Source organism: Balaenoptera borealis (assembly GCF_965194805.1).
Source record: "Balaenoptera borealis genome assembly, chromosome: 8".
NCBI classification, from domain to species: Eukaryota; Metazoa; Chordata; class Mammalia; order Artiodactyla; family Balaenopteridae; genus Balaenoptera; species Balaenoptera borealis.
The window spans coordinates 20,084,416-20,101,667 of record NC_138865.1 but is presented as its reverse complement, the minus strand read 5'-3'; positions in this window follow the sequence as shown (position 1 = coordinate 20,101,667).

Here is a 17,252-nt window from a genome sequence, read left to right as displayed (position 1 = left end):
AATTAATTAATTAAAAATAATAAAAATATAGAAAATAACTACATGCACATACACAATAGAATCAACAAAACCAAGAATAAAAGGGGGGCAGCATTGATCGAGAGAAAGGAAATAATGCACGAGTTACCAATATCAAAAATAGAAAATGGGATACTGCTACAGACCCTGCATACTTTAAAAGGATAATAAGTGGATCTTATGCAAAACTTTATACTGATGAATTTGAAAAGGCAGGTAAACCTGATTAATTCCTAAAAAACCTAAGTAGCCCAAATAAACACAAGAAGTAAAAACTCTGAATAGTCTTATATCTAAGAGAGAAATTGAATCAATAATTAAAATCTTTTCCACAACAAAAACAAAATTTCAGGCCTAGATGTCCTTACCAATGAATTGTACTAAAAATTCAAGGAAGAAATTATGCCATATTCATACATCTTCTAGACAATAAAAAACAACAGACTACATCTGTATTTTTATGAGAACAACATAACTTGATATCAACTCTGACAAAGGTATTACAATAAACGAAAATCACAAAACAATCCCCTCATAAAATAAATGCACAAATACTAAACAAAACTATTGATAATCCAATATATAAAAACAACAGAAATCATAACAAAGTTGAGTTTATGTCAAGACTGCATAAATTGGTCAATGTAATTCATCACATTAATGGAATGAAAGAGATAAATCATTATCGTCATCCTAATAGAGACAGAAAATGCATGTGAAGAAATTCAACATCGATTTATCCTTAAAAAACAAAAAACAAAAAAACAAAAAACCTCCCAGCAGACTAGTTGTCCATTTCTAATAAGTGGCATCTACATATGCCTACAGCAAATATCAAACTTAATTATAAAAAGTTAAAATCTTGCTCCTTTGAGATCCAGAAGAAACAAGGATCACTTGAATTTGACATTGTTCTTAAGGCTCTTACCAGAGCAATATGGCAAGAGAAAGAAATAAAATATATTTATAAATAAAAAGTATATTTATAAATAAAATATGTCATAAAAATATGAGAATTAGAAAAGAAGACATATTATTTGCAGACAATATGCTTAAGTAGGTAGAAAATAGAGGCAGTCTACAAATAAATTATTAGAATTTATCAGTGTACTTAGCAAGAAGGATGAATATAAGGTCAATAAGAAAATCTTCACAATATTGTCATGAAAGAAAGATTTTTAAAAAAACAACAGAAAGGATTGATAAATTTGATTACAGTTAAAATTAAGAAGTTCTCTTCATCAATAAGAGAGTAGAAAGGCAACAAACAATAAATGCTGGAGAGGGTGTGGGGAAAACGGAACCCTCTTGTACTGTTGGTGGGAATGTAAATTAATACATCCTCTATGGAGAACAATATGGAGGTTCCTTAAAAAACTAAAAATAGAACTACCATATGACACAGCAATCCCACTACTGGGCATATACCCTGAGAAAACCATAATTCAAAAAGAGTCATGTTCATTGCAGCTCTATTTATGATAACCAGGACATGCAAGCAACCTAAGTGTCCATCAACAGATGAATGGGTAAAAGAAGATGTGGCACATATATACAATGCAATATTACTCAGCCATAAAGAGAAATGAAATTGAGTTATTTGTAGTGAGGTGGATGGACCTAGAGTCTGTCATACAGAGTGAAGGAAGTCAGAAAGAGAAAAATAAATACTGTATGCTAACACATATATATGGAATCTAAAAAAAATTTAAAAAAAAAGGTTATGAAAAACCTAGGGGCAGGACAAGAATAAAGACACAGATGTAAAGAATGGATTTGAAGACATGGGGAAGGGGAAGGGGAAGCTGGGATGAAGTGACAGAGTGGCATGGACTCATATATACTACCAAATGTAAAATAGATAGCTAGTGGGAAGCCGCTGCATAGCACAGGGAGATCAGCTCGGTGCTTTGTGACCACCTAGAGGGGTGGGATAGGTAGGATGGGAGGGAGAGGCAAGATGGAGGAGATATGGGGATATATGTATAGGTATAGCTGATTCACTTTGTTATAAAGCAAAAACTAACACACCATTGTAAAGCAATATACTCCAAAAAAGATGTTTCAAAAAAAAGAGAGTAGAAAGGCATGTCACAAAATAGCAGAAGACATTTGCAACATATGAAAATAGCATGCAGAATATATAAAGAACTTCTACAAATCAATTGAAAGACAACCAAGTAGATAAATAGGCAAAGGGGTTGAACAGGCACATGACAAATGTGAATATTCAAATAATAAACCTTGTTAATCTGCAAGGAGATGAAAATTAAAACCACAGTGTGATATTAATATATCACATGAAATTTGAAATTATAAAGACTCAAAAATGACAAGGATGTGGAGCAACTGGAACCCCAAAAGACCCCTGGTGGTGATGCAAATCAGTTCAACCACTTTGGAAAAAAGATTTGCATTACCTAGTAAATTTGAAGTGTAACGTATCATAAAACACAACAATTTCACTCCTTGTAATATGCCCTAATGTTGATTGAGGCATACTATACGTCAGGAACGCTGCCAGGAATTTTGTAAATCTTAACTCATTAATACTTCCTAAGAACTGTATAGGTTTTATTTTTCCCATTTATGGAGCAACTAATAGCTAGCTTAAAGTCACACTGCTAACAGCAATAGAGAGGAGATTCCAACTTAAATCTGCCCAAATTGAAAGCCCAAGAAGGAGCATACACTGCACTCATTTGGTGTGTATGTAATTAATGAAACAGTCACTATTCTAACATACTGTATGTAATGGTGCTACAGTCCCTCACCCACATCCTCTCTCAGTCTTTCCTCAAGCCTCTGCAGCTGCACACCTGAGGGCTGTCTCTTGGTCTTCAGGTGGAGTAAACAAGCAGAGCCAAGGAGCTGATGCCTTTGGGAGCAGCCCTCAGCAATGTGTGATGGAAGTTAGAGAACAAATATTCTCTCTTCTTTGTCTGGAGTAGATTGTTTTAAGCTTGTTCCACACTGTCTCCCTGAACTCCCCAATAAAACTGAGCCCTGGCTTCCTGCTTTCCTCCCATTCCTGTCTCACTTTCCACTCTCTTACTGGGCCTAACTGGGATCACCTTCTAAATAAACCACTTGCTCTGGAGTTCTTCTCTCAAAGTCTGTGTAGGAACCCAACTCAAAAAACCAAACTTACATAAAGATAGTAACCAAGTCCTTAGATGACAGCATTAAGTATCTTAAAATACTGTGAATTATTTAATATTAATGATATCAGGACCACATTATGCATTGAAGGAATCAATCATATATGAAATTATTTCCCTTCTTTCCTAAAATATTCCTCCAGAAGTTTGCCAACATGCCTAAAATTTCTACAGCTAAAATTTATTATTTTGGCATTAAGGGAGTAGTTTTCAAATTTTTGAAAGTAACACAGATCTTTTTAAATTAAGTAGAATCCCAACATGTTATCAAGAGAAAAGCAGAGATTCTGTCTTGGAAGAGGAGGTGGGGGTTCAGAATTTCATGCACTGGACTTTCACTCCTTTAACATCCATAAGAGAAACCATAAGCTCTAGGATATAAAGTCAGAATAGCTCTGAGTTTTGGAATTAAATTTCCAAGAATTTTTTTTTAGTGGGATAGGGCTGGGAGAGGTAAAACCTTCACTTGTTAAATACAAAACTCCAAAGGAAGAGGAGAATGCTTTGACCACTGTATTGATAGGATTATAACCAGAAGCTTTGTTCTTCCTCTGCACCTAATAATCCTACAGGATCAGTATTATCATTAACCAGTTCCAGATAAAAAACAAAGGCTAAGTGGGTTAAGAAACATGTCCAAGATAACACAGGTGATAATGTAGGAGCTGAGATTTGTTTCTATTCTTTGCAGTTTAAAAGCTCATATACTTTACATAATTCACTACAAGAAAGCCAGCTCTTAGTGAAACCATGGGAAAAAGAAGCAATTAGAGTTATCTTTTTATTAGAGTGATTGAGCAAAGATAGAACCAGAATGTTTCCACCAAGGAGAATGCACCAAGAAGTCAGAGTGAACATCTAGGGATATCCCTCCTCTCTCTCTACCCAGTCCCATGATAGAAAGGTTTCAAAGGCAATTAAGACAAATGAGAGCACAGTAAGTTAAATGATAACTTTTTCATGTATTTGCATTCATCCAGTCTATGTATACCTGGTCTGTATACCTTGTCTACACCAATCACTTGATCTTTGGCATACCCTGCCCTTGTTGCAGTGTTTTGAATGAATAGGTAAGAAGCAGCAGAGAAAGCAGAGAGAGAAGTGGAGATACCAATTGCTACAGTCCAGGCAAGAGGCTATGGTAGCTTGGGTGTGAATGTGGAAGTGGAGACAAATGGGAAGAACTGAGATATAATTTGGACAGAGAATTGCGAAGACTTGTTGATGAGATGAATGGGGGGGTGAGGTAAATGTAGGAAACAGAGGTGATGTCGAGCTTCTGGTTTAGTCAAGGAGGTGTATGATGGTGCAGATGGGAAGGCTGAGGTGGGAAGGTTGGGGAAAGAAAAGGTGGGGAGAGGTGAAAATCAGAGTTCTGTTTTTTTCCAAATGCCCCCAACATACATGTAAAGATACCACATAGGCAGTTGGCAGCAGCTTCAGAGAAAGGAAGGTTAAGTGAAAGTTTGTTGTTAAGATGGGAAATCTCTAACCATCAGAGGAGGGTAAATTGATGATGTGGGGAATAAAGGAAGTAATTGCTGGAGCAAAGCCTCTCAGGAGAAGTTGAGGATTTAGAGCAACCAAAACACAAGTGCACCCGAGCAACGAAAATGGAGGTGCACAGAGTACATCTATAATGGACTTATCTATTATACCAGGAAATAGGTGAGAAGGCACGTAGCTGGTGGATTTAGTGGTGCAAGCTGAGGGAGTTTTATCCTGTTGCTTCACATTCCTCATAGGTAAAAGGACAAGGTCATGAGCCTAGAATGAGGAGGGGTGGGTGAAAGTGATGTCTGACAACTGAGAAACCTGAGGTGTGGCGAATCATTTTGGAAAGCAGCAGAGCATGCACACTAGGGTGTGTAGTAGAATGGCTCGGCAGTCTGAGAACTCATTTGAGATTTGCAGTCAAGAACTTTAAATTGGTTTGGTTTTTCTCACAAGCCCAGATTAATTGGATGCATATTTGGAACAGTTGCACAGTCAACCAGTACAATAGGAGGAGAGTGGAGGAAGGGAGTTCAAGGTGTTTTTCAGAAATGATTTAAAAACAGCACCATAGATTCATCTGAGTAAAGAAGAGGTTGCTATATTTGTGGGGTTTTATGGATGATGAAGAAAGTGGTATGTCCATGGATTGGAAATCCAAATGAGGTTTAAGAACTGCTAGTGAAGTTATTAGGATAAGTGAGCTGGAAGACTAAGAACCAAAGGTGTGAGCAGGGATTGCAGCTCTGCTCTAAGACATGGTGACCTGACGGTGGGAGGTGTGATACTGGGAGTGAGGTGTTGAGTGGGAGAAGAAGAGGCACTCTACCATTGTTGTGTGGGCCACCAACCTGACGATGCTGAGGCTGTGAAGGGTGGTGACCAGGGTATCATAAAGAGGGAGACACTGGGAGAAGGGTACTCCTCCATCCCTCTGCCCTTCCCGATCCCACCTCCTCCTCCAGCCTTCTTACTATGTGGTTCCCAAGCCTCTTTCCTTCTGGAACCACATCTTGAATATCTTCATGAATGGAATCCTGTCCAACATTTGTCTCTCCCTGGATTTCTTCCCTGAGCACCCAGCCAGGCCTTTCCCACTGACTTCATCATCTGGGTTTGCCAAAGCACCACAAACTCACACATTCTCTCCTCCTGTGGTTCCCCATGAGTCCCCAGATTGGGCCACACGCCAGCAACTCTGGCCTCTTTACTGCTCTGAAATATGCCCTCTTCTCTTCAGCTTCCTGAACTTGATCCATCTTTCTTTTAGATGTGGAAGCCTGAAGACACATCCACTTCCACAGGCCAAAGGCCCCTGCCCTTGACATGAGTGGCCTCTGTGTTCTTTGATCCACATTAGCACAGCACACGCATTAGCACGTGTATGAGCAAGATTACATAGATTTGCACTCAGCTCACTTCTCCACGCTAGTCATGACTGCTGAAAGAACTCAGCACAGGTCCTATGCAATTTGTAAGTGTAGATTTGAAAGACTTTAGTATTTCCAGACAATCAATCCTGAGGAATTAATCAATCCCCTGGCTATATGAGAAGGCCATACCAATCAAGGACCTTGGTCAGATGGGAGGGACATCTCTTAGGCAGACCTCTGGAATTAAGTCAGAATGAGAGAACAATTAGGCTGTGGCTTGTTATATAATCACAAATAAAGAGGAACAGATTTCTAACCTGACATAAATAGTGACAGATAGCAAATATGTCAACTTTGATTTCCGGGGAGATATTGTGCTTTTAATATGCCATTTATTGTTTGCTCCAAAATGCGCACTTGAAGGCATTTTTAAAGGGAATTTTTTTGAGTAGTCTGAACAATGTAAAACTGAATCTGTTCTATTTTTGAGTCCCCACACATAGCTGCAATAGGAAAAATCTTTCATGCTAATCCGTAGGAGTCTTCCAGTTCAAAAAGAAACGCTATTCCTTTTTCTATGGATTGCTTTTTATAGCTCATGGTTTACTAGTTACATGGGCTATGAGAACAGTGGTCCACACCATGACAAAACACCCCGCTGCTGGCAGCAAGGACCCTCATGTCTCAAGTCCCTCTTTACTTATTATGGTGAGACAGCAATGGAGCTTTTCTCAATTCATGAGGGCCAGTCCCACTGAACTGGGCACATCCTCTTGCCCTTCCCTGCTTTATATCTGAGGTACTAGCTAGAACTATGCTGTTTATCAAAATTTAACCCTTGGTATCAACAACCCAAGGAACGCTGAGAGCCCCCTACTTGCATTAGTAGGGAGTTCTCATTCATGAAGAACAGAGGGACCACCTCCGGATGGCACAGTGTGATCAAGCTTTAAACCCTATCTCCCCCCATAGAAATAACAGAAAAAATAAAATAAGGCCACAACAAACATGTGTAGTTTCATGGACCAGAAATGGGTCAGAAACACAGTCAGAAGGTTGGGGCCTGAGACTGAAAGCTTCAGCCACAGGCCTCTAGGCTTCAGAGGTGGAAACAGATTGGTGTTCTCTTACACTCTGCATGTGTTGGAGGACTGGAGCCAGGCTTTCTGCCTAACTCTAGGCCTGTGATGAGGCTGCTGAGGCTGGCATAAAGGCCATACCTGGGCCTGAGGGAGTCAGTTACTCATCAGTCACATGCATCTTGCCAGGACCTGGACAAGCCATGCTGCCTCAAGAACCTGGTTTTATAAACCGATGATGTCACTGCAGGGAAGGAACCCCAAGCTGTGGCTATGGCAATCATGGCCCCTGTGAAGCCACAGGCAATGAAAGCAATAGCAAAACTGCTACAATAGTGATTTTAGAGAAAAAACTAAAATTTGCTATTCAAGATTCATTTGCAAACTAAAGTTTAGAGCACACAGAAGAAACGAATACTAACCAAGAAAACTCAGCAATTAGAATGTTCACTCCTGACTAATGAAGTAATACAAAATACTAAAATGGCTACCATAGAAATATGTTTGTATCTTTGGAGAGCTAAAGGAAGGTGGGTCAGCACTAAAAAATAGGTAATTATGAAGGAAAGCATTGGTAACACGTGTGCATTAAAAAACAAACAAAAAAAACAAACACAAGTTTGAAATCTTAGAAATGTCAAATACAGCCGTTGAAATTTTAAAAAGCTATTGGAGGATAAGATAAACATTATCGAACACTTTCTTTCTGTGGAAGAAAATGGAGTAAATCAGAAGATAAAACTGAGTAATTCCTGTCTAGAACATAGGACAGAGAGAGAAAACAATTGAAGATATTAATTCATGGTTGAAAAGCTCACTGAGAAATTTCCAGATTGCAGGAAGAACTAAAAAACAGATTAATTAAAAATTAGCCTAATCATACTGGAGTGAAACTGAATAATATCAAAGGTAAAAAGAAAGTTTAAAAAGCTACCAGAGAAGACAGCTCGACAAATGGCTGATAATTAGGTAACAGATTTTTCATTAGTAGCAACAGATGCCAGAAGACAATGAAATAACTTTAGTCTTAAAATCACAGCTTCAAATCTAGAATTCTGTATGTTGAGTAGGAATCATTAGTCAGAAAGGAAATTTTTGAATACGAGAAAGGAAAAGGAATCAAAATAAGACAGGTGAAATTGATAGCTAAGATACATAAATTCAGGAGAAGCTAATTTTGGAAAGGATGGAGAAAACAAGAAGAGCTGGACAGAATTGGGAAGGGGCTTCCATTTCTTTAAGCCCAATAGTGATGTTCCCACACACCCAAGAACACAGTAGCATCTGACAAATCTTCATTCCCTCTTACTGGACTTTGATCTGATAATTAGACCCTTCACCTTAGTGTAAAGGCATTACAATAGGCAAATCCACATGAAATGAACCAGACAATACCTGGGAATTAAACTCTACTCTAGAGAAAGGTCTAGAGTGAAATTTGAAAGGACTTTATTTCATAGACCCAGAAGGAAGTAATACAATTTATGTAGCAAAAGCATTAATTTGATTCTCAGTGCTTGCAAAAAGCAGATTTGCTCACCTGCTTCATGTCTGGAAGAAAATCTCAGGGCTCAGGATTAGGAAAATCCAGTTTCCCTATTCTGAGGCTCTATGCAGGATTCAGAGGAATCCAAGCAGCTTGTCGTTTGGATTTCTTTCTCAGGGCCAGGGATCACCCAGAAATGCAGCAGAGAGTATCAACCCTATACCCAGTTAAGCTATCATTCAATAAGGGTGAAGCACAGATGTTTTCAAACATACAAAGACAAAGTAGTTTGCCATTCAAAAATGTTTCCTTAAAACAGGGTGGGAAGGATCTAGAGAGACAGAAGAAAAACTAGTAAGCAAAAAATATGTAAATCTGCTTATAAAATCTAATGAGCTTATTACAATTAAGAAAAGTAATAGCTATATTTTTTTTCATTTAAAAGAAAAGGTAAAATTAAAATACTACAGTAATAAAACAGTTGGAAACAGGAGATTTAGAGGGTAGTAAAAGCACTTAAAGATTCTTATTTTATTTAGGAATTCACAATGTGACGACCAGATTGTGAACTTAACAAGAGCAATTCTTATATAATGGTGATTTTAAAAATAGTAATAAGTCTAATTGTAGTGAGTTCAGTACAAGACAAGTTTTTCAATTTTGTTTCTCTATAATCATGAGTTGATAAATGGAAAAGAAGCTGGAAGAGCAGAAAGAGTATTGGGGTCCCCAGGAGTTTATATTTATTAATTTATTTCATGGACTGTATTATAGCATGTTTTTTTTATCCAAAGGTAGATGTGATTGCACTTAATTGTTTTAGAGATAGAAGAAGCAAGCTTAGAGAAAGCAGGGAGGGGTGTTTTGGAGATTTGGGGGGAGCAAGAAGAATGAGCTGTCTCAGAGAGAAGGAGACAAGATTGATGAAAGATTCCTGGCAACCTGGCCAGACAGGCTGAGTGTTCCACCTGACACTGGAGAAGACAAAGTGAAAATATGGCTGGAAGTCATGGCTGTGTTTTCTGCTCTGGTTGTGTTCAGCTGCTTGGATTCTGTCACTAATTAAGCAGATTGTTTAACCATAGCTAAGGGTTTCAAGAACAGGTATACTATTAGGAGAAAGGGGAAAGAACACTGAGATTATCTACAAGGAATGGTTATTGTGAGACCAGGATATTTAAGCCAGGAAAGGAGGGAAGATCGAGAAAATGGTGGTATGATAATTAATGGCTTGGAGGGCTCCACGGTCGAACTAGAGAAAGTGAGCTGGGACACCAAGAGCTTGTGGTCATAGAATAAGATGCTCACAATTAAGATTATGAAGGAAATGCTGCTGTTGACAAAGATCAGTTCTAGAATTTAACAATGGGAGGGGATTTCTGAGGTGACTTGGTAGAAAAGGGCATTGGTAGGGAGAAAGTGCAGGGATGAAGGGGCCTGGGTGTAGGGTGTGTTGGTCTACATGAATGTTAGAGTCACCAAATACAGTGACAGAAGTGATGGAGATGAAAGAGAAAGCCAGATGCTAAACTCTTTCAGGAATAATAGGGAGTACGAGAGTCACAAGAAGGACCTGAGCTTCAAAGTAGGGGGAGGTGGTTAATGAGGAAGGAGGAATGGTAGTCATGAAGTCATAATAAGGAAGAAGAAGACAAATTTTCCACATCTAGGCTTGGGAGTAATGGACTGCGGGGGAAAATAGCCACCACTTAAGATGGCCAAAGGTAAAGCAATGTCCTTAAGGAGGAAACAGTTTTCAGTTAGAGTGTTAAAGTAAATGACCCATTGAGAGGAGAGAGATGTGGCCCTAACCACAGTCTCTATGGGGCACAATTGGGAGATCTGGGGGGAGTTGGAAATACCTCTAATGACCACAAAGTTGGACCTGGGATGAGGCCTGAGGTGCACTGAGCTGCAGAGAATTATGAAATTAGCACTAATAATCTGTTAGGAGTATGTGAGTCAGTAGTTCTAATGATGGCATCTTTTGAGAAACTAGGCTGTATTGTACATGGCCAGAGGAGGGGTTTGGATGAACAAGCAGGAACCAGTGTAGAGCCCAAGTTGGGGAGGCAAAAGCAGGGCAGGGTATATGGCAGTATTTCTAGACTGAGTCCTCAGCTAAAGGGACCGACAGTGGCCTGGAGGTCCACAGAATGCCAGCCCACCTGACTTGGTGAACAGAATAATGAGCTTGTGATACAAAGCATGCATTTGCCTGGTGTGTTCTCTGTGTTGCATACTCCTCAGAATCTAGGATAACATTAAATGTTAAGTCAAGTGTTTGGTGTTTGTGATGTAGAAATCTTTCTCTCTAATGGGAAACCTGATTAGTCCTGAAGTCTTTATCCTCAGATCTTCTTTAAGGTACCTCGTGAATGGTATGAATCATGCCCAGTCCCAAAGTCACCTTTACTCCAATGGCTTTCACTCAAGCTATGTCCCCTCACCTCCTTTCAGTTGCTGCTGGGAAATGATGGATGGCCAGAATAATTGGGAGCCCCAAGATAGCCCTGGCTGAGTCAATAGGCATGTAATATCTCAAGGCCAACAAATGACCAATTCATGGAATGACTGGGTAGATTTCATCATGCTTCACACATCCAAGCTATGAGGAACCCATTTGTAGAATACTCTGGACCATTACTAATACCTCAGATCAAACCTTGAACCACTGAGTTGAACTACCCTGGCACAAGAAATCATGTATGCATTCATCAGTTCAACACCTCTCCACACGTCTTTTTGTTCTGGTAAGTCAAAGACTGTGACATACATGGGTCATGCTTTCAAGAAGGGGGACGAGTTGTCCAATATCCTTTCCAGTGCTGCAAAGAAAGTACATCAGATCCTTTGCAGTGACCTGTGGATGCAAGATGATGACAATCCAAAGACTGCTTGGCTGGAGACAGTAAACCAGTGTTAGTTGTTCATTTTAAAGGCCTTTTTGCTCAGCCTTGGTTGAGTCAGCTAACAGGGACCGTCTCAATATCTTTCCTTATTTTCTCTGTGCTCATTAAATATGTAAAAGTTCATTTAGAACTTGTGCTCTCTGAGCTCTTATGCTGCAGAGAGTACATCCAAACCTCTGGAACATTCCAGGCACATGTGCTGGCTTGGCTAGAGAGCTCGTGTTCTCTTAACTATGCCACGTGAAGCGAAACTTATGCTCAGTGATTTCCAGCTTGTCATTTTGCTCATTTCCTAGAGACTGTACATGCATATCAAATCAATGGACTTGCTTAAGATTTGCTGAATTCCTCCTTCTTATTGTTGACATTTTTATTCAAAAAGACAAAGTATGTGAGCCTTCTTATTCTTAGCTCTCCAAATCACTGTCTTACAGCTTTTACATTTTCTTGTCTAATCCTTTCACTGGATTTAGGAAGGTGTCACTTATTTGGTTGAAATGCTAATAATTATCTTGGATGATGCAGATTTCGTGATGTGTTAAAAATTCTCTTTGATCTGTCAACCTCTTTCTACGTATTTTGACATCAACTGCAATGCGTGGTACACAATGAATATGTATATAGAATTTTCTCTCTCTGTCTCTGTCTCTCTCTCTGGCCCTCTCTCCTTTTCTCTCTAACATACACATGCATGCATGTATGCATCCAAACTAACGTAAGCGTGGACATGTTCTTGGCAATAGATGGTTATACCAGAAATTGTGCAAGTCTCTCTGAAACTAGTAACAAAGGAAACAATTGAAAGAGTGTCAGAGAAAGGATGTTTACTATTTGTATATGATAGGATCTAAGAAGGAAAGAGATGACCAACTCAAACAAAAAAGTTTAATTAAGTGTTTTCAACAAATGTGTGGGCAGGGTTTGGGGAAATCAATGCAGAGGAATGGCTGCCCTGGGGCTCGCAGTCCTATCCTGAAGAAGCAAAAGGAGGGTGTCGTTAGCATCACCCGGTATCCAGCAAGGGTGGTTGTTGAGAGAAGGCTGCCTGACAGGGCTTGTGGGACAGGAGTTGGGCATGGCCAACCTGAAGTGACACAGCTGTGAGGATTCAGCTCCAGCCATCAGTGCTACTCATAGTGCCACCCCTTCGCCACACCTGACAGGGAGTCAGGGGGCAAGGGAGCCTCCTAGTACTCAGAGAGAGAGAAAAGGATCCACAGTGACAGAGGTGGTGCCCAGCACACTTTCTCTGCTCAGGGATTGTGTTCTGTTGTATCAGTTAGTTATTCGTTAACACCCTAATCTGGCTCTAAGAAGATTATGCCGTACTTGGTGCATTCAGAGGAAATTACACTCAAGGTTACTGTCACCTGCAGAAGCAAGTTTACAAAAGAGAATTCCTGCCTCTCTCTGCTGTACTCAGGGTATCAGATCTGTTAGGAGTGCAAGACATCTCAGTAGCATGAAACCCCTAGTAGCCAAAGACTACTCTTGGTCTCTTGGTCTCTTGGTCTCTCATTTGGTACATCCAAATTCAGGATAGAAATTGATGTTCCCAACATGGTGTTCTCTTGTTTCCATCTGCATTACTTAGCACAAAGGCATATACCATCTGGCTGTTCACACACACACACTCACAGTCTCATCACTTATGTTATTTCCATGGTTACTGGCAATAAGACCCAGGGCACTGGATACTCTACAATAACTAGAAGAATACTGAGTATATATTGAAACTCTGTCTCACCTTTATAAAGAAATACTGATTCCCAAAAGTAACCTCTCCTGTATTTGGAAAGTAGTCCAAAGCCTGAGAAGAAGACCCTAAAAGTGATTTTTCTCTTTGTAACTAAGAAGTATGCACTCCCTAGCAAGAAATTTGCATTAAATTGGCAATGTGTTAAGGGATAATAGGAAATTTATTTGTTTGTTCGTTGTTTTACTTTTCTGCCATAAATGCATTCATTTTTAAGAAAGGCCAAATTTCACCCTGAATCAGAACAGCAAAAACCACTGAAGACAAATGTTATGGCTGTACCCAATCCCAGAGTCACAATGAAGAAACAAAGAACCTTCATTTGGTGTAATGTACCCACCTAAGGTGGTTCTGCTGTGGCCCCTGCCAGAAAATGGGGGGAGATGGAGACCTCAGGAGGGTCCTCTTGGCTAATGATGCTAGATGAGCAAGTCTCAAAGTAAGCTCTGCCTATTGTTAGTGATGCCAACAGATGTTACATAAAAAAAGGAACCATAGTCAGACAGGTTTGAGAAATGTCAGGTTCCATGATATTAAAATAAATTACTTTAATTGGGAACTTTGTGAATCTCCAAGAGACTGACATGGTACACACAAAATTATTCAAAATAATTTGACAATGGAGTCCTTTTTTTAAATTTTTAAATTAAACATCTAGGAAGGAATAATGTTCCCTGAAACATACTTTGAAAAATAACAATCTGAATTTTTCATATTCCTAATATGTGTGCCAAGAGCCTGCTCTTCAGAGATAACCAAGATAAAGAAACCAGCACTTACTGTTTGTGGAGCTAAAGATAATGCTATCAGAATCAACTTCTCAGAATATCTGATATACAAGCATTTTGAAAGATGTCACTCATGAAACAAGGACAAAAACATGGGCAATGTGTGTAAATTTTATAAATGAATGGATTAAAATTTTAAATGAAGTATAGTTGATTTACAATGTTATATTAGTTTCAGGTGTACAATATAGTGATTTGATTTTTTTGTAGATTATACTCCATATAAAGTTATTACAAAATGTTGGTTATATTCCCTGTGCTGTACATTACATCCTTGTATCTTATTTATTTTATAAGTAATAGTTTGTACCTCTTAATCCCCCACTCCTATCTTACCCCTCTCCCCACTGATAGCTACTAGCTTGTTCTCTGTATCTATGAGTCTGTTTCCATTTTATTATATTTATTTGTTTATTTTATTTTTTCTTCAACATATAAGTGAAAACATACAGTATTTGTCTTTCTCTGTCTGACCTATTTCACTAAGCATAATACCCTCCAGGTCCATCAGTGTTGTTGCAAATGGAAAAATTCCATTCTTTTATGGCTGAGTAATATCCCATTATATATATATATATATATATATATACATAGAGAGAGATATAGATAGAGATAGATACAGATCACAACTTCTTTATCTATTCATCTTATGATGGACACTTAGGTTGCTTCCATACTGTGGCTATTGTAAATAATGCTGTGAGGAACATTGGGGGACATATATAATTTTGGGTTTTTTGTTGTTGCTTTTTTTTTAATACAGCAGGTTCTTATTAGTCATCCATTTTATACACATCAGTGTATACATTGTCAATCCCAATCTCCCAATTCATCACACCACCACCCCCATGCACAGCCGCTATCCCCCCTTGGTGTCCATACGTTTGTTCTCTACATCTGTGTCTCAATTTCAGCCCTGCAAACTGGTTCACCTGTACCATTTTTCTAGGTTCCACATATATGCATTAATATACAATATTTGTTTTTCTCTTTCTGACTTACTTCACTCTGTATGACAGTCTCCAGATCCATCCACGTCTCTACAAATGACCAAGTGATCCAATTTCATTCCTTTTTATGGCTGAGTAATATGCCATTGTATATATGAACCACATCTTCTCGTCTGTCGATGGGCATTTAGGTTGCTTCCATGACCTGGCTATTGTAAATAGTGCTGCAATGAACATCGGGGTCCATGTGTCTTTTTGAATTATGGTTTCCTCTGGGTATATGCCCAGTAGTAGGATTGCAGGGTCATATGATAATTCTATTTTTAGTTTTTTAAGGAACCTCCATACTATTCTCCATAGTGGCTGTAACAATTTACATTCCCACCAACAGTGCAAGAGGGTTCCCTTTTCTCCACACCCTCTCCAGCATTTCTTGTTTGTAGATTTTCTGATGATGCCCATTCTAACTGGTGTGAGGTGATACCTCATTGTAGTTTTGAATTGCATTTCTCTAATAATTAGTGATGTTGAGCAGCTTTTCATGTGATTCTTGGCCATCTGTATGTCTTCTTTGGAGAAAAGTCTATTTAGGTCTTCTGCCCATTTTTTGATTGGGTTGTTTGTCTTTTTAATATTGAGCTGCATGAGCTGTTTATATATTTTGGAGATTAATCCTTTGTCTGCTGATTCATTTGCAAATATTTTCTCCCATTATGAGCGTTGTCTTTTCGTCTTGTTTATGGTTTCTTTTGCTGTGCAAAAGCTTTTAAGTTTCATTAGGTCCCATTTGTTTGTTTTTGTTTTTATTTCCATTACTCTAGGAAGTGGATCAAAAAAGATCTTGCTGTGATTTATGTCACAGAGTGTTCTTCCTATGTTTTCTTCTAAGAGTTTTAGAGTCTCCAGTCTTACATTTAGGTCTCTAATCCATTTTGAGTTTATTTTTGTGTATGGTGTTAGGGAGTGTTCTAATTTTATTCTTTTACATGTAGCTGTCCAGTTTTCCCAGCACCACTTATTGAAGAGACTGTCTTTTCTCCATTGTACATTCTTGCCTCCTTTGTCGTAGATTAATTGACCATAGGTGCGTGGGTTTGTCTCTGGGCTCTCTATCTTGCTCCATTGATGTATATTTCTGTTTTTGTGCCAGTACCATATTGTCTTGATTACTGTAGCTTTGAGGTATAGTCTGAAGTCAGGGAGTCTGATTCCTCCAGCTCCGTTTTTTTTCCCTCAACATTGCTTTGGCTATTCAGGGTCTTTTGTGCCTCCATACAAATTTTAAGATTTTTTGTTCTAGTTCTGTAAAAAATGCCATTGGTAATTTGATAGGGACTGCATTGAATCTGTAGATTGCTTTGGGTAGTATAGCCATTTTCACAACATTGATTCTTCCAATCCAAGAACATGGTATATCTCTCCATCTGTTAGTATCATCTTTAATTTCTTTCATCAGTGTCTTATACTTTTCTGCATAAAGGTCTTTTGTTTCCCTAGGTAGGTTTATTCCTAGGTATTTTATTCCTTTTCTTGCAATGGTAAATGGGAGTGTTTCCTTAATTTCTTTTTCAGATTTTTCATCATTAGTGTATAGGAATACAAGAGATTTATGTGCATTAATTTTGTATCCTGCAACTTTACCAAATTCATTGATTACCTCTAGTAGTTTTCTGGTGGCATCTTTAGGATTCTCTATGTATAGTATCATGTCATCTGCAAACACTGACAGTTTCACTTCTTCTTTTCAATTTGTATTCCTTTTATTTCTTTTTCTTCTCTGATTGCCATGGCTAGGAATTCCAAAACTATGTTGAATAATAGTGGTGAGAGTGGACATCCTTGCCTTGTTCCTGATCTTAGAGAAAATGCTTTCAGTTTTTCACCATTGAGAATGATGTTTGCTGTGGGTTTGTTGTATATGGCCTTTATTATGTTGAGGTAGTTCCCTCTATGCCCACTTTCTGGAGAGTTTTTATCATAAATGGGTGTTGAATTTTGTCAAAAGTTTTTTCTGCACCTATTGAGATGATCATATGGTTTTTATTCTTCAGTTTGTTAATATGGTGTATCACATTGATTGATTTGCATATATTGAAGAATCCTTGCATCCCTGGGATAAATCCCACTTGATCATGGTGTATGATCCTTTTAATGTGTTGTTGGATTCTGTTTGCCAGTATTTTGTTGAGGATTTTTTCATCTATATTCATCAGTGATATTGGTCTGTAATTTTCT